The sequence below is a fragment of the Miscanthus floridulus genome, chromosome 6, assembly GCF_019320115.1.
Source record: "Miscanthus floridulus cultivar M001 chromosome 6, ASM1932011v1, whole genome shotgun sequence".
Classification (NCBI taxonomy): domain Eukaryota; kingdom Viridiplantae; phylum Streptophyta; class Magnoliopsida; order Poales; family Poaceae; genus Miscanthus; species Miscanthus floridulus.
The window spans coordinates 52040410-52053959 of record NC_089585.1 but is presented as its reverse complement, the minus strand read 5'-3'; the positions used below and the strand labels follow the sequence as shown (position 1 = coordinate 52053959).

Genomic DNA, 13550 nt, shown 5'->3' with positions numbered 1-13550 from the left:
GTTCAAATATGGACTAATTAGGCTCAAAACGTTCGTCTCGCAATTTCCTACCAAACTGTATAATTAGTTTTTCTTTTTGTCTATATTTAATACTCCATGTACGGACCGCAAATATTCGATGTGACACATACTGTAGCAACTTTTTAAAAGTTGAAGTGGAACTAAACCAGAGCAAGTCTGGTAGAGGTCTCCAACGTGCCCGCATCTCTCAAGAGCCTAGCACTGACGTCATGGCATGCATAGCTGCTGTACTACAGCTGCCTTCATCGACCAGCCTTATGTAGTTTGCAAATTTTTTAACGAAATGGTATCGTAACATTTTTATTGTTATTTAGTAATTAATGTTTAATTATAGTCTAATTAGGTTTAAAAGATTCGTCGTGTGAATTTCGTCTAAACTGTGTAATTAGTTTTATTTTTTATTTATATTTAATGCTTTATGCATGCGTCTAAAGATTCGATGTGATAAAAAATCTTAAATTTTTTTACAAAATAAAAGGGAACTAAACGGTACCCAGGGGTCACTTCCTTCCATGCCTTAATCGCTAACGATACGGTCGTGTGGCAGCTTGTCAGAGGTTCTCAACCTTCCCCCATCGCTCAGGGAAATACGGAGTAGATATTTTGGAATGCGACAAACTACAACTCCTCTCGGGCCAGCTGGATGCACTCCGAACACTACAGATTTATTGCTGCCCAAAGTTGAGATCACTAGAATCTGGCTCCGGAGAGCTCCAAACGCTGGAATGCCTCCGTCTTGGGGATTGCGAAAGCCTAGCGCCTTTCTTGTCCAATGGGCCACCAGCATACTCATGTCTTCATGAGCTTACAATTCTAGAATGCCCAGGTATAAAGTCGCTCCCTTGGTCCCTGCGGTAGCGACTGGACAACCTCGAGGAAAAATATCTGGATGCTCGTTACGAAGGTACTCACTAAGGGCGGGTTTAGATGGCGAAGTTTTTTTTTTTTTTGGTTTTGGTGACTGTAGCACATTCATTTGTATTTGGCAATTAGTGTCTAATTATAGACTAATTAGTTTCGAAAGTTTCGTCTCACGATTTCTCACCCAACTGTATAATTAGTTTTTTTTTCGTCTACATTTAGTACTCCATGCATGTGTCGCAAGATTCGATATGACACTTTAGGGTGAAAATTTTTGAAATCTAAACAGGGCCTAAACTATAACATTGCTATTTCACCATCAATTGCATAGAATCGTCTGCTCGTGTGGATAGTCCTCGTCAAAGCTCCTACTCGCTATCTATAAATATATATCAATTAGCTTAAGCATGCATGTAGTATCTCGTTTAGGTCCTGAGATATATTTATCATTTGAATATACATGTGCGGTCGAATGTTCACTGATCAACTACGTAGTCACAGGTGTGCTATTTTTGCTTTGCTCATAATAGAACCATTAATGAGCTTATGTTTTTCATTGGAGAAAAGTGCAGCACACCACACATGATTGTGGTGCCTTTCTGTTCTTGTCTAAGTTGCACGGATACGGATACGTGTATCGGTGTCGGAAGGATATGGATACGCGGATATGGCAATTTCCTAAGAAACCCGATACGCGGATACGTTTTACTGTTTTTTAATAAATATAGATAATAGCGCATATTAAAATTGTAAAAAGTGATAGTAAATTACCTTGCAATAGCAAGTACCAGCCAAAGCAAAGACCAGAACTCCAGAAGCATCTCCATTCTTCAATTGTCCATTCTCGAGTTCTCCAAGACTCCAAGTCCAGAATTTGCACAAAAAAACCAAGTAACCAACTATCAATCAATTTATTATTAAAACTTGACTACTTGAGTATTCACTATCTCACTGGACATGTGGAGTAATAAAGCAACGAACTTATGATAAAACAAAACAGCCAGATTTCGTGATGCACATGTACTCCAAACTTAATTCTAGGCTCCCCACAAGGTTTGCCAAAACGTTGACCGCAGGGAGGCCTGATGGGATAGCTTGGCAACAAGAGGAGGAATCTGACATTGTAATGTAACACTTCTGAAAGACTGAAACCCCCTTCCCGAAGAACCCAACACTGACCTTGACGGCCGTCTCGATGAGGCTCTTGCGCTGTTGTGCGTCGGAGACGTGGCAGACGGCGCCCATCGCGGTGATACCCTTGGCCCTGAGCCCCTCCACCGCCTCGTTCACGTTCTTCTGCAACGCCCCCGAATCGATTCCCCCAATCAGAAAGAGCAGCAAGGGAAATCCCAAAGCGAGGACAGCAAGCAAGGAGGGTGGAATAGAAGAAACGACAAGATTTGCCGGCTCAGCTGGACCTGCTTGTGGGAGGAGATGACGGCGGCGGCTTACCTCACCACTTTGGAAGGGGAGCTCGCCGGAGGGATTGGAGAGGCCTCGTCGCCGGCACTACCTCGCAGACCTGTAGAGAGAGAGGAAGAAGAGGTGAGGACCGGGGGGGTGCGCTGCAGGCCTGCAGAAGCAAGGGGAGGGGAGGAGCGGTGCTGTACTGCTGTGGACGGTGCAGACCCAGGCCACCGGATCCACGAATCGCGCAGACCCGGGCCGGCTGTCACTGTACTGGACACTGTAGCAAACCACCGGGCACTGTAGCAAATCCGCTGTTACTGTACCAAAACCGCTGTCAGAAAACCGTCCGGGGTAAAACAGACGGTTTTGGAAAGTTCAGGGGGGTAAAATAGACGGTTTCATAGTTGAGGGGGTGAAGTAGACTAAATATAAAAGGTAAAGGGTGATGTAGACTTTTTCCAAAAATAAATATGATCCGTTTTCATCCCTACTCATGCCTCCTGCCTTCAGCACTTCAGCGTGCTCCCCGCTCCGTCTTTCTCCCCGTGCGCCCACCTCGCCTGGCGGCCTGGCATTTCGCTCCCCAGTCCCCATCAGGCCATCATCCGCCGCCGCCTAGCGCCCGCCGTTCCATTCTCAGTTGGCTCCTGCCGCGCCACTCGCCAGCCGTGGTCCGGAAACTCGTTGGCTCCTCCAACCTCCCTCGCTGGATCTCTCTTCACCATCCGCCCCTGTGTCGACGTCGTCGTCCTCCTATGCTCATGCCGCCGCCGCAGATCGGGCGGGGATGGCGGCGAGAGGTGCTTGTTCCCCGGTGGACGTCCGCTCCACCTCGCCTTTTCCCCACCGCCCATGCTTTATCTCCCTCTCCGCATGGTCGTCCTCCACGAGCCTCGCTTGTGTTCACCAGCCACCGCAGCCCCAGCCCCAGCCCCAGTTCTCCAATGCGAGTCGGCGGAGCCGGCAATGTTTGGGCTCCGGCGAGCTCGCTTGGGACAGTGAGGTCGGCGGATGCAAGCTCCGGGCCGGAGTGGAGTTGCCAGCTCGAGCGCGCGATGAGCAGTAGTTGGCGGCGAGCGTGCAGGCAAGCAACCCCGCTCGAGCACACAAGGAGCAGCCTTCGACGAGCGTGCCGGAAAACAGCCGCATCAGGCGACCAGCTGCCACGGCGAGCACGAGATGGAGCGAGTAGCAGCCCCGGAGATTGAGCTTGCTTGCATCAACCCACAGCTTCCGTGCTTGATTTACACACAGGTTTTCTTGCTTGTACGGCAAATCCAGGGACATCGTTTGCAAGGTGCTCACCTAAATGCCAGAAAGAACGAAGTTATCATTCTATCTGTCCCTACACGTCATGTGAGAGGCGGCCTGCCATGTGAAGGCCTCGATGGCGGCTCCGGTGTCCCGCTGCGTGGTAGGCGACCACAGCTCCGGTCACCAGTGCGAGGAAATCACGGCTTCGGCGGCCTGATTCGTGGGAGGTGAGGCTCCAGGTCGAGAACGCTGAGGAGCAGTGCCTGTGCTGGTCATGCTCGTTGTTCATGTCTTGGATGGACAATGCTAGGTACCAATGTGCTTGAACCCGCATCAGATTCCTGATCTGATTGGACTTCGGTTCGGATTAGAATACTGGTGTGTTTGAGGCATCAAGGATTCTTTTTGGGACTTGCAATTTATTACAAGATAGATATTTTTTGCTACAGTTAGATTATTTCTGTATCACTATATGGTGTGCATGCTCATTATGTCTCGTGTTAGAGACCAATTCCTCATATCTGATTACATGAAGGACAATTTTTAGTTCTGTTGCCATTGACAGATCACTGTTTCCTATTTCAGAGAGTGTGATATCCATTTCGTAACATGATCAATTCATTCACAAATTTGCATGTCCAACATTCATTATTCCTGGCATGCCTAGGGACGCAATTAAAGCAGCGGTCACTCTGCATTGCAATTGTGTCATATCTTTGAGCTGGAACTCACGACAAAGAGTGCAACGAGCCTTTCCGCTCCTATAAGCAAGTATGTGTTCAGGATAATAAGTCTGTGACCTAACTACCATCCACAACAACGGACGGTTCTTAACCGACAGAGACAGGGAAATAGTGTAACCAAACTATGTTCCGTTGGTCACGGGACACAACTTATTACACCCACCAATATCCGTACCATATACCTACTGAAAGTGCATCTAGCCCTTTAGTGGATTTTGGATGATTGAATGACAATATGATTAAAGGACTAACCCGTTTGCTAAGTGTGGACAGGTAATATGTTATTTCACAGGTACTTAATGAAAGCCAAAATGATATGTTGTATAAACAATCTAGTTCAAGCACAAGACAACAATGCAAATAGAATTTATGTGAAGGCTTATTTATTGTGGGATTTCCATGTACTATGTGAAAGCAAGCTTGTGATTATTAGTTAATGAGACATGAGGGATTGCATATGGAATGGTCTCATATTTGAAGCTTGCTAAATTAAAATGAAAAAAATAACAATACATATGAATGGATGATTCAACACAAGATGTGACTTGATAGCTTGAGATGGTGAAGATAGCAAGGAAAGGCTTCGAGGTACTAAGCAAGGGTGAAGGGCAAGCGACGGCTTGGCGGCCGAAGAACCTAGCTAGGGTGGAGAAGAAAGTACTTGTATTAAGTTAAGGTACTAATCAAGCTAAGATGGTCATATTGATGTGAAGGATCAAATCTATAATGAAGTATTTGATAAAAGTGACTTCATACATTTGGGATTATTCAAATTTGATGAATGAAATCAAGTCACATGCTCAAGATGGCTATGCTCAAGTGAAAAGATCAACATCAACATGTTAGCATCCTTACTTGATAAAGATTGGAAGGGACGACATCAATTCAAGAGATCAACTTAAGTGGTATAAATTCATTTTTTCTTTGATCTTGAGTTTAATAAGTATGTCGTACTATTAAGAGGGATGCATCATGTTGATAGATAATGTTTCATAAGTGTTCAAGCCAACCTATGTGAGTTTTAAGTATTTGAGCGACAAAAGAGCTAACTGATTTCTTGCTGGTTTGGCAATATCAGACGTGTTCGGTATTTGTCCAGCCCCTGTAAAATTGTTGTTCTCGGGTTGGTTCGTCGGGAGTTTCGACGGTCGGGAGTCCCGGCAGGAGTCGGGAGTTCTGACGTCTCGCACTTTAACTTACGTGGAGGGTTCACTGTCCTGGTCATACCGGACGTGTCTGGTATGCCTGACCAGAAGCCAACGGCTGAGTTTCAAAAGCCTTGAGAGTCAGGAGTTCCGACGTGAGTCGGGAGTTCTGACATGCGTTGGGAGTTCCGACGTCTCACTAACTTTAACTCAGTTACATGTTTTTCAAATTTGCTGAGGGTCGGGAGTTCCGACGTAAGTCGGGAGTTCCAACGGTCGGAAGTCCCGGCATTCATCGGGAGTTCCGACGCCTCATAATATCACTGTAACTTAGTTACCGTTGACGCAATGTAAGTCATCGGACGTGTTCGGTAATGCAACGACTAGTTTTTCAAGGGGGATATAAATACCCCTAAGCCTTCACCTTTGGAGGCTGCTGATTCTGCTGACATACACACACGTTTTTGAGCCTTGCCAACTCTCCTAAACCCTCTTTTAGTGAGTGTGTGATCCAAATTGCAAAATCAATCTGTGGGTTAAGAGAGAATTTGAAAAAAAGAGCAAGCCACCACTTGAGCACTTGTGCATATTGTCAATCTCATGATTCGCATTTGTTACTCTTAGACTCTTCAGTCCTAGACGGCTAGGCATCACCGGAGAGCAACCGAGAGATTGTGGTTGCTTCGGAAAGTTTGTAACGGTCGATTCCGCCGCCTCGGAATCATTTAGTGGAAGAAGGAAAAGGAGTTGGAAAAGACTTCGGCTAGAGTGACCTTCGTGGTACCCTCTAGGGCTGACCTTCGCTGAGTCGCCCGCAGCCTCCTCAACGGAGAGTAGGACTCGAACGAGTCTAAACTTCGGAAAAACAAATATCATGTCTTAATTCGCATTTCATTTGATATTTGTGTTGTTCTAGCTATTCTGCAGGTTCTCTGTGTATATTACTATCTTTAATAGTTTCCTACAGTTTAGATTGAAGATAGAAATCAAAAGGAGCAAGTTCGGGGCTGTTCCACTGAAGTCGTAAATACCAGACACGTCCGGTATTAGCCCTTGCGCCAAACTGAATTGTATTATGTTTTAACTCTTTGGTTGCAGGCGTTTGGCTCCTAGATTCATTTAGTATCTTTTATATACTCTGTGGCTAACTTATGAGGGGTGGTACTACTCTTTATTTGGAGTTTTCACCCTTTACTAATCGTTTATGCTTTTAAAGGTGTTAATTTTCAGAAACGCCTATTCACCCCCCCTCTAGGTGGCATCCTAGGTCCTTTCAATTGGTATCAGAGCAAGGTTCTCACCTAAAGCTTCACCACTGTGAGAAAAGAATATCGATGCCTATCGAGTTGGAGCCGGTGCTTCTCCAAAATGATGGTTCAAACTTTCTAACTTGATCAATACATATACTCAATGCTTTTAGAGATATTAGTCCTCTTATTGAGCATATTGTGGATGCAAGCATACCTCTTTCTATAGTTGATTGGAACAACTACAAAAATTTGTCAAAAGAGGAAGAGATATGCATGCAACTCAATGCTCAAGCTATTAATATTATTTTGAGTACATTGAGTGTAGAGGTTTAAGATGAGGCAATCTTCAATGGAAAACCACCTCTGGAGAGTGCTTATCTCATTTGGACTAGACTTTTTGATTTATATGGAAAATCCAAATGTGATGATGCACTTGAGATCGAGTCAATGGAAAGTATGTCCATTGTATCATCATACAGCGAAGAAGCCTCACAAGACCTTAAGAGCGCCGAGTCGGAGCAAGAAGTGCAAGCAGTGCATGACCTGTTGTCTGCCTGCACATACCAGACGTGTCCGGTATGCCTACCGGATGTGTCCGGTATGGCTGAGGCAGTAGACCAGCAAGCAGCTGTTTGCAACGATGCTCAAGCCCGGTGGTGACCAAGTGATGAGTCAACCTCAGTATCTCATGATACTCATCACTTGTGTCTCATGGCCAAGAAAAGCAAGAAGAAGGTTAACAAGAAAGATTAAGAAAAGAAGAAAGCACAAGTAGATGATCAAGATGCGAGTGATGTTGAAGTTGAAGACAACTACAACCTTGATCATCTCAACTGCAAAGACAAGTTCATCATCATGAAGATAGTTGAAAGGAATGATAAGCTTGAAGAAGAGATAGAGAAGCAAGAGCAATCGCTTCAAAATCAAGAAAAGTTTCTCATCTCCAAATTGCAAGAGTTAAAGGCAATAAATGAGAGGTATGAAAAATTGTCAATTGAGCATGCTTTAGTTACTAACTCCTCTTCTAGTGTTTCACAACTAGAGAAGGAAAACTTCGAGCTCAAGACAAGGCTAGATGAACTATCAAGCAAGTATAATGTGCTATAAGCAAATTATGTTAATCTAAAGTGCTCTCATGAGGAAGTAGCAGAATCAAGCATCATGCTTGAGGTGGCTCATGAGGTTGTGATTACATCGGTAAAATTTTCTCAACCTCTCACACATCCGCTCACTAGTATACCATCTCAATTAAATATTTCTTGTACTAATGAGTGTGCTCCTCAAGCAAGCCAGTCTTCGATTGAGCTAAATCTTATAGAAAACATAGAGCTCAAAGAAGAAGTGCAAAGATTAAAGAAAGATGTGATTTATTTGAAGGGTAAAGAGAAAGCACAACCTTCTCAAGATAACCGTGATAACATGGTGAAGAAGCTTGAGAAGGGTTCAAACCTTGCTTCCTCCAAAGCCCAACAAAAGAATCACATCTCAAGCATGGCCAACACAACCAAGAGCAAGAAACATGGAAAAAGGATGTGCTATGGTTGTGGATTGTATGGACATGAGTGGGCTATGTGTCCACACAAGAGTTGGGCCGACAAGGTTGAAGCCGCAAATCAAAAGGCTTCTACCAAGAAATGCCCAATGCACAAAGAGGCAAGAAAGGAAGCCCAAGTTGCAACAAGAAGATGCTATGGATGTAATGAGATGGGCCACAAGGTTGATAGCTGTCCATACAAGCAAAGCAAGCATAGAGCAAACAAAGGCCGCATATGCTATGCTTGTAAAAGAAAGGGGCATCTAAGCTATGAATGCCCAAATGGTAACTCACCTAAGCCAAACACATTTGTTTATAATGATGTGTTTAGGAAGACCACAAATGGAGTTAGCATTAGCAAGGTGATGTGTTCACCACAAACTAGTGCTAAAGCCATTTGGGTGCTGTAACAACCCAAAAATCCACACACCAAAAATACCAACTGCAAAATTTTTCATTAGAACTCCCATGTGATGATGAGTGTCATGTATAGAAACCTAACCTAAGAGATGCATTAGATTTAACCCAAACCCAAGTCAACACATAAGCATGGCATGTCATTAGTTAACTGTGTTTATTTAAATTCTAACAAATAAAGTATTGCATACATTGTTAATTCAAATGTGATTTGGATTTCTATTTGAGTTATGATATGCTTAACAACACCAATAAAGTAATAAACCATAAAATAATTAATACTCAAACCAAAGAATAAAGGTTTAAAGAGAAAAACTAATTCTATTTTTGTATAACAAACCACACCTATTTTTGTTATACAAAATAGCTAAATAAATTCCTAGTATTTATATAAGTATGTTGTGGGCCTCATATCAAAAACTCCAATGAATATGGTGCACCAATTTGGAATCTAGATTTAAAAATCAAAATTGAATTCAGATAAAGAAGAAGGAAAATAAAACAGAAAAAGAAAAGAGGAAGAAGAAGGCCTCGCAGGCCGGCTCGGCCTGCTCAGCCCACTAGAAGCCCTGCTTCGCATGCAGCCGGCCCAACTCGCGCAACCGAGCGATCGGCCTAGCAAGCCCGCACGCCGCTCACACCCACGCGCCTCCCCGCCTTTGCTTGCTGTCACTACCGCTGGGCCCCACACGTCAGCTGCACGCCATCCATAGTGTCATCTTCCTCCCCCGACCACTCACGCTGATTCCCTTCTCCGACCAAGCCCTAACAGTGCTGGCAGGTGCGGGCCAGGGGTCACGCCCGGGGCATGGCCTTGTCTCCTTGGCGTAGCACCCACGTAACCACTTGCCACCATTGGATGAGATGCACACGCCTCTGATCCCCCCTCAATCTCTAGCCGTCGATCACCGAGCTCCATGGCCGAGCTCGGCTATAAAAGCCTCGGCCCCGGGTGCCCTAGAGCTTGTCCCATCGCCCCGCCGCCACCTTGGTGGCCATCCACTACACACCTGAGCCAAGAGAGCAGAGGGAGAAGAGGAAGAAGAAGGGGGAGTGCTGAAGCCATGCGACGCCGCCGGTGTCGCCGGAGCAGGAGACGACGCCATGACGCTGCGCTGCACTGCTTCCGGAGCTACACGGCTATGACCCGCCACTGCACCGCCATCCCCTCTTTGGCAACACCTACGGTGAGCCACCGGTTCTTCCCCTGCTCACCGCCAGACCTTGCTACTCTGGCCATGGCGCTCCATACCGTGAGCGTGTAGGCCAAGGCCATCTCCGATCTCTAGGCACACAAGCACAGCACACTCACGCGCACACCGCGACCACCTTCAAGCCCTTGGACACTGTAGACCCCTCCTAGCCCCACGGACGCCGAAGCAGAGCACGCGCTCGCCGCACTCGCAATGCCGCCGTCGTGGCGTGGCCACCGCTGGTGCACCCAGCCGCCTCGCTAGACTCAGACGTAGTCGTAGAGGAACACCTTGATGCCCAGAGGATTGCCGTGTAGACCGAGACCCTAATGGCCAGCCACAGCGCCCTAGCCATGGGCACCGGACCTCGGCCGGAGCTCCGCCGTGCATCGCCACCGTGGCTAGCCAACTAGAGCCATCTAGCCACCTTGCTAGCTTCACCAGGGCACCCGCCAAGGTAAGGTTGAGTTGTTGCCCACCTTAGTTGGACACCCGTGCTGCTGGGAGGGGCTCACCGACGAGCACCGCCACGCCGAGCTACTGTTCGTCATGGCTAGAGACCTAGGGAGCCCTGGCCACCACCTAGACCCCATCACTGTGTTCGCCGAAGCCTGGTGAAGCATTCCCCCACCTTGATTAGACGCCAGCGCCTACGGTGAAGCCTGGTGAAGCGTTCCCCCACCCTGGTCATGAGTCATGTCAGTAGCTTCCGTAAGTTGTACCCCATGATGTACCCCTTATGAGATGTATTATACACTGTGCGTAGTACAATTCTCGTAAGTCTTCAAGTGTAGCTACTGGAGATGATGCTATGTAATAAAACCCATGTAATGAATGTTTTGGATCTTATTGCATCTTATGAATCTTATTGCTTCTTTGTAATGAGTGTTAGATAGTATAAATGTTTTTCTTTAAATCATCAAAAAAAATCATGTAATCATACTAAATTATAAGCACTTATGGCACAAGCACTAAAGTTCCTATGATCTGTGTTGCAGATGCCGAACCACCGATCTAATCGCCTAATGAACCATGGACGTACGCCCACCCCCGAACTAGCCAAACCAAATGGGGGGCGTGGTGGCAACAACCGTGGCCGTGGTCGTGGCCATAGATGTGGAAGGATACCCTTCCACCTAGAGAATACCCCGCCACCTGAGGAGAACATTCCTCCACCACCACCACCGAACCTGGCAGAAGTGATGGCACAACAGACCCAGCTTCTTACAGCTCTTGTTGAAGGAGCAAACCGTCACTAGGGAGGTTAGCAGAATGATTTCCAAAGGAAGCTAGAAGGATTCCTGAAGCTAAGGCCACCTACCTATGATGGCACCGACCCTGACCCGCTTGTAGCCGACGACTAGCTCAAGGAGATGGAGAAGAAGCTTGACCTCACTACTTTCACCGACGATGAGTGTGTTGGAGTAGCCACACACCAGCTCATAGGTACAGCACGCGCCTGGTGGGATAGTTTCAGTGATTCCCATGAGGACCCTACCAACATCTTGTGGGATGAGTTCGCCGAAGCATTCACTGAGTATCACATTCCCAAGGGTGTCATGGAGGCCAAAGCCAAGGAGTTTCGCAACATCAAGATGGGAAAGGACAGGGTGACTGAGTACACTACTCGTTTCACCAACCTTCTGCACTATGCACCTTCCTATGTTGTGAACTTTGAGAAGGAGAAGCTATACTATTACTGCAAGGGACTTAACCCGCACATCAAGCTGAAGTTTGGCGGTATTGAGAGTAACACATTGCGTGCTCTGGTGGATCGCTGCATCCAAATTGAGAAGGACCATGCTAAAGCTAGAGAAGAGTACAGGGAGAGGAAGCGTAAGCCTGAGGAGTCTCTCCGTGGTCGTGATCGCAAGAGGTTCTATAGAGATGCACCATCTAGGGAACGCTCTTGCCACAATAGGGAGGACAACCCTGGATCAAGTAGGGGTAGTGGAGGCTACACTGCCAAATACTCCCGCCCTGCTCAGGATCGTTACACCTAGGACCGTTATGCTCAGGACCACAACACTCAGGACCATTTCAACCGTTCCCGCTCTATGAATGAACGCCCAGCACAGAACTGCTCTGCACCAAGCACTGGAAACTAGAAGGCACCTGCGCCAACCCCTACCGGTGGTACGCCTTTCACCTGTTTCGCTTGTGGCCAACCGGGTCACAAAGCCACTGAGTGCCCTTAGAACTCAGCTGCTCAGAAGTCTCAGTTCAAGGGATCTGCTACTCATGGACGTCTCAACCATCTGGACGCCGAGGAAGCACAAGCTACCCCTAACATTGTGTATGGTATGTTTTTAGTTAATGACAATACTGCATCAGTTCTATTTGACTCTAGAGCAACTTGTTCTTACATATCATTCAAGTTTGCACGAGAACATGACCTGCCTATAACCCCATGTGAAAAGCCTATCATCACTAGCTCACCTTTAGGAGACCTAAAGTGCACCCACATCTATAAGGGAGTGAGTCTTACCATTGAGGGTCTTATCTTTAAAGCCGACCTAACCCTATTACCTTCCACAAACCTAGATGTCATCTTAGGCATGGATTGGCTAACCCTTCACCGAGGTATCATATCATGTTCACCTAGATACATCCAAGTGACCCACCTATTAGGCCAAGTCATTAGATGTGAACCCTAGTCCAGAAAGTCCACCTCTATCCTGTGTGCCCTTAAGGCTAGTTCAAAATCATAGAAAGAGGAGAAGATAGTTCATGATGTGCCTATGGTCAGAGACTATCCTGATGTATTCCTTGAAGAATTACCGGGTATACCACCAGACCATGATGTAGAGTTCATCATTGATCACTTACTAGGAATAGGACCCATTGCCAAGAGACCCTATCGCATGTCAGTTGATGAACTGGCTGAGCTCAAGAAATAGCTTGATGAGCTCATCTCGAAGGGATATATTAGACCCAGTGCTTCACCCTAGGGATCCCCTGTTCTATTTGTTAAGAAGAAGGATGGCTCAATGAGAATGTGCATTGATTACCAGAACTTGAATATAGTCACCATCAAGAACAAGTACCCCTGCCAAGGATTGATGATCTGCTTGATCAGCTTTGAGGTGCCAAGTATTTCTCTAAGATTGACCTCAGATCTGGCTATCATCAGATGAAGATTCGAGAGAGTGACATCCCAAAGACAGCTTTCGTGACTAGGTATGGGCAGTTTGAATTCACCATGGTGTCCTTTGGACTCATGAATGCTCCCGCATACTTCATGAATATGATGAATAAGGTTTTCATGGATGAACTGGATAAGTTTGTGGTAGTATTCATTGATGACATCCTTGTCTATTCATCCACCGCTGAAGAACACGAACATCATCTGAGAACGATGCTTGAGAAACTAGCCCAACATCAGCTCTATGCAAAGTTCAGTAAATGCAAATTTTGGCTATAGGAAGTTGCCTTCTTAGGCCATGTACTATCAGCTAAAGGTGTTGCAGTTGACCCAGCCAAGATTGAAGCTGTGAAAGAGTGGGATCAACCACATAATGTGACAGAAGTCAGAAGTTTCTTGGGATTGGTTGGATATTATCACCGATTCATTAAGAACTTCTCCAAGATAGCCCGTCCAATGACCAACCTTCTAAAGAAAACTAAGGAGTTTGAATGGACGCCCGAGTGCGAACAAAGCTTTCAGGAATTGAAACAGAAGCGTACCACAACTCCTATGCTAGCATTGCCTAATATCAGCA

General features: G+C 46.2%; 1 long non-coding RNA gene across 1 annotated transcript in view; it reads left to right on the top strand.

The window, feature by feature from the left end:
• Nucleotides 1-866: 866 nt before the first annotated feature.
• The window catches only part of LOC136456039 (uncharacterized), a 122521-nt gene continuing 109837 nt past the window's right edge, over nt 867-13550 (top strand). Inside the window, exon 1 of the long non-coding RNA XR_010759325.1 lies at nt 867-925. This is a non-coding gene — a long non-coding RNA (uncharacterized lncRNA). The remainder of the gene's footprint in view (nt 926-13550) is intronic.